This window comes from Lampetra planeri, unplaced genomic scaffold (assembly GCF_965212315.1).
Source record: "Lampetra planeri unplaced genomic scaffold, kcLamPlan1.2.h2 scaffold_1005, whole genome shotgun sequence".
NCBI lineage: Eukaryota > Metazoa > Chordata > Hyperoartia > Petromyzontiformes > Petromyzontidae > Lampetra > Lampetra planeri.
In genome coordinates this window covers 30001-34749 of record NW_027613714.1, presented here as the reverse complement: position 1 = coordinate 34749, position 4749 = coordinate 30001, and the positions used below count along the sequence as shown (strand labels likewise).

Below are 4749 nucleotides of genomic sequence, written 5' to 3'. Positions count from 1 at the left end.
CTCAGTGCTGAGTCTGTGGGTCTCAGTGCTGAGTCTGTGGGTCTCAGCGCTGAGTCTGTGGGTCTCAGTGTTGAGTCTGTGGGTCTCAGTGCTGAGTCTGTGGGTCTCAGTGTTGAGTCTGTGGGTCTCAGTGCTGAGTCTGTGGGTCTCAGCGCTGAGTCTGTGGGTCTCAGTGTTGAGTCTGTGGGTCTCAGTGCTGAGTCTGTGGGTCTCAGTGTTGAGTCTGTGGGTCTCAGCGCTGAGTCTGTGGGTCTCAGTGTTGAGTCTGTGGGTCTCAGTGCTGAGTCTGTGGGTCTCAGTGTTGAGTCTGTGGGTCTCAGTGCTGAGTCTGTGGGTCTCAGTGTTGAGTCTGTGGGTCTCAGTGCTGAGTCTGTGGGTCTCAGCGCTGAGTCTGTGGGTCTCAGTGCTGAGTCTGTGGGTCTCAGTGCTGAGTCTGTGGGTCTCAGTGTTGAGTCTGTGGGTCTCAGTGTTGAGTCTGTGGGTCTCAGTGCTGAGTCTGTGGGTCTCAGTGCTGAGTCTGTGGGTCTCAGTGCTGAGTCTGTGGGTCTCAGTGTTGAGTCTGTGGGTCTCAGTGCTGAGTCTGTGGGTCTCAGTGTTGAGTCTATGGGGCAGTGCTGAGTCTATGGTGCAGTGTTGAGTCTATATGTAGCCTTAACAGACTGTAGGGGCAAGTGCTGTTAGCAAGCACACAACAACAACAACAACAACCGCCATTCGCCACTAAGTGGCGGTGACGTCACCACGACGCTTGTGCCAGGCCATGTGCACCTTGAGGCTACCACGTGAAGTGTCGAACGCCCGCTGGCAGGAGGTCACGGGGCAGACCCAGCAGGTGCCATGGGTTGTACTGCTGTGCCAGGCTAGGTGCATGAGGAGGTCACGGGACAGACCCAGCAGGTGCCATGGGTTGTACTGCTGTGCCAGGCTAGGTGCATGAGGAGGTCACGGGACAGACCCAGCAGGTGCCACGGGTCGACTGACCGAGATGACCGAGATGACTGGCTGATGCACCACCTGTGCCCCCTACTGTGCCAACTTGCTGTGCTTTAGCCACCCGGCGCTCCGCTCGTTGTTGTGAGCGTCGCTCCTCCGCCCTCCGTTGTTGTTGGAGGGCGACTGCCTCCAACTGCCCAGTAGCGTCCTTCACGAGCCTCCTCCACTGAGGCCGATCTTGACACCGCTGGTACCGGTCATCGGCAAGTCCACTCAGCTCCACGTCCTCCTGTACCACGTCACTCCATCTCTTCTCTAGCCCGTGTCACCCACCCACCCACTCACCAACCCACCCACCCACTCACCAACCCACCCACCCACTCACCAACCCACCCACCCACCAACCCACCCACCCACTCACCCACCCACCCACTCACCCACTCACCCACTCACCCACCCACCCACTCACCAACCCACCCACCCACTCACCCACCCACCCACTCACCAACCCACCCACCCACTCACCAACCCACCCACCCACTCACCAACCCACCCACCCACTCAGCCACCCACCCACCCACTCACCCACCCACCCACCCACTCACCAACCCACCCACCCACCCACTCACCAACCCACCCACCCATCACTCCATCTCTTCTCTAGCCCGTGCCGCGCCCATTTAGCCCCCTCGATCCGGCCGAACAAAAGCTGTTTAGGCATGCGGTGGCTGGGCATGGGGGCTACATGACCCAGCCAACGCAGCCTTGCCTGCCGGAGGAGCTCAAAGACACACACAGACACACACACACAGACACAGACACACAGACACACACACACAGACACACAGACACTAAAGTGTCTCAGTCGCAGTGTTCCTACCGGTTCGCACTGCGTCTGGTGGAGAGTTGTGATTCCCTGGTTCGGAGAATCTGGGAGCCCACTCCCTCTGGAAGCCAGGAGTCAGACAAAGCTCCTCTGTAGAGAGACACGCGGAGAGAGAGACACGGGGTGAGAGAGACACGGAGAGAGAGACACGGGGAGAGAGAGACACGGGGTGAGAGACACGGGAAGTCAGACAAAGCTCCTCTGTAGAGAGACACGCGGAGAGAGAGACACGGGGTGAGAGAGACACGGAGAGAGAGACACGGGGAGAGAGAGACACGGGGTGAGAGACACGGGAAGTCAGACAAAGCTCCTCTGTAGAGAGACACGCGGAGAGAGAGACACGGGGTGAGAGAGACACGGAGAGAGAGAGACACGGGGAGAGAGAGACACGGGGTGAGAGACACAGGAAGTCAGACAAAGCTCCTCTGTAGAGAGACACGCGGAGAGAGAGACACGGGGGGAGAGAGACACGGGGAGAGAGAGACACGGGGAGAGAGAGACAGGGGGAGAGAGACACGGGGAGAGAGAGACAGGGGGAGAGAGACACGGGGAGAGAGAGACACGGGGAGAGAGAGACACGGGGAGAGAGACACGGGGAGAGAGAGACATGGGGAGAGAGAGACATGGGGAGAGAGAGACATGGAGAGAGAGAGACACTCACAGAGGAGAGAGAGACACGGGGAGAGAGAGACACGGGGAGAGAGACACGGGAAGAGAGAGACAGGGAGAGAGACACGGGGGGAGAGAGACACGGGGTGAGAGAGACACGGGGAGAGAGAGACACGGGGTGAGAGAGACATGGGGAGAGAGAGACAGGGGGAGAGAGACACGGGGAGAGAGAGACATGGGGAGAGAGAGACATGGGGAGAGAGAGACAGGGGGAGAGAGACACGGGGAGAGAGAGACACGGGGAGAGAGAGACACGGGGAGAGAGACACGGGGAGAGAGAGACAGGGGGAGAGAGACACGGGGAGAGAGAGACATGGGGAGAGAGAGACATGGGGAGAGAGAGACACGGGGAGAGAGAGACAGGGGGAGAGAGACACGGGGAGAGAGACATGGGGAGAGAGAGACATGGGGAGAGAGAGACACTCACAGAGGAGAGAGAGACACGGGGAGAGAGAGACACGGGGAGAGAGACACGGGGAGAGAGAGACACGGGAAGAGAGAGACACGGGGAGAGAGACACGGGAAGAGAGAGACAGGGAGAGAGACACGGGGGGAGAGAGACACAGGGTGAGAGAGACACGGGGGAGAGAGACACGGGAAGAGAGAGACAGGGAGAGAGACACGGGGGGAGAAAGACACGGGGAGAGAGACACGGGGAGAGAGAGACACGGGGAGAGAGAGACACGGGGAAAGAGACACGGGGAGAGAGAGACACGGGGAAAGAGACACGGAGAGAGAGACACGGGGAGAGAGACACGGGGAGAGAGACACGGGGAGAGAGAGACACGGAGAGAGAGACACGGGGAGAGAGAGACACGGAGAGAGAGACACGGGGAGAGAGAGAGACACGGTGAGAGAGACACGGGGAGAGAGACACGGGGAGAGAGACACGGGGTGAGACACGGGGTGAGAGAGACACGGGGAGAGAGAGACACGGGGAGAGAGAGACACGGGGTGAGAGAGACACGGGGAGAGAAAGACACGGGGAGAGAAAGACACGGGGAGAGAAAGACACGGGGAGAGAGAGACACGGGGAGAGAGAGACACGGGGGGAGAGACACGGGGGGAGAGACACGGGGAGAGAGACACGGGGGGAGAGAGAGACACGGGGAGAGAGACACGGGGAGAGAGACACGGGGAGAGAGGCACGAGGTGAGAGACACGGAGAGAGAGAGACACGGGGAGAGAGACACGGAGAGAGAGACACGGGGAGAGAGACACGGAGAGAGAGACACGGGGAGAGAGACACGGAGAGAGAGAGACACGGGGAGAGAGACACGGAGAGAGAGAGACACGGAGTGAGAGAGACACGGGGAGAGAGACACGGGGAGAGAGACACGGAGAGAGAGACACGGGGTGAGAGAGACACGGGGTGAGAGACACGGGGAGAGAGACACGGGGAGAGAGACACGGGGTGAGAGACACGGGGTGAGAGACACGGGGAGAGAGACACGGAGTGAGAGACAGAGAGAGACACGGAGAGAGAGACACGGAGAGAGAGACACGGGGAGAGAGAGACACGGAGAGAGAGACACGGGGAGAGACACACAGAGAGAGACACGGGGAGAGAGAGACACGGAGAGAGAGACACGGGGAGAGACACACAGAGAGAGACACGGGGAGAGACGGGGAGAGACACGGGGTGAGAGACACGGGGTGAGAGACACGGGGAGAGAGACACGGAGAGAGAGACACGGGGAGAGAGACACGAAGAGAGAGACACGGAGAGAGAGACACGGGGTGAGAGACACGGGGTGAGAGACACGGGGAGAGAGACACGGAGAGAGAGACACGGGGTGAGAGACACGGAGAGAGAGACACGGGGAGAGAGACACGGAGAGAGAGACACGGAGAGAGAGACACGGGGTGAGAGACACGGGGTGAGAGACACGGGGAGAGAGACACGGGGTGAGAGACACGGGGAGAGAGACACGGAGAGAGAGAGACACGGGGAGAGAGACACAGAGAGAGAGACAGAGAGAGACACGGGGAGAGACACGGAGAGAGAGACACGGAGAGAGAGACACGGGGAGAGAGACACGGAGAGAGAGACACGGGGTGAGAGACACGTGGAGAGAGACACGGGGTGAGAGACACGGAGAGAGAGACACGGGGAGAGAGACACGGAGAGAGAGACACGGGGTGAGAGACACGGGGAGAGAGACACGGGGAGAGAGACACGGGGTGAGAGGCACGGGGAGAGAGACACGGGGAGAGAGACACGGAGAGAGAGACACGGGGAGAGAGACACGGAGAGAGAG

At 60.1% G+C, this 4749-nt stretch overlaps 1 long non-coding RNA gene across 2 annotated transcripts in view; it reads right to left on the bottom strand.

Moving 5' to 3' along the window:
• Positions 1-230: 230 nt before the first annotated feature.
• The window catches only part of LOC144738471 (uncharacterized), a 12642-nt gene continuing 8123 nt past the window's right edge, over positions 231-4749 (bottom strand). Inside the window, exons 3-4 of one of the 2 annotated variants that reach the window (XR_013589273.1) lie at positions 1814-1909; positions 231-1222 (exon numbers count right to left, since the gene is read on the bottom strand). This is a non-coding gene — a long non-coding RNA (uncharacterized LOC144738471). The remainder of the gene's footprint in view (positions 1223-1813; positions 1910-4749) is intronic. The other variant, XR_013589272.1, reaches the window with a different exon arrangement.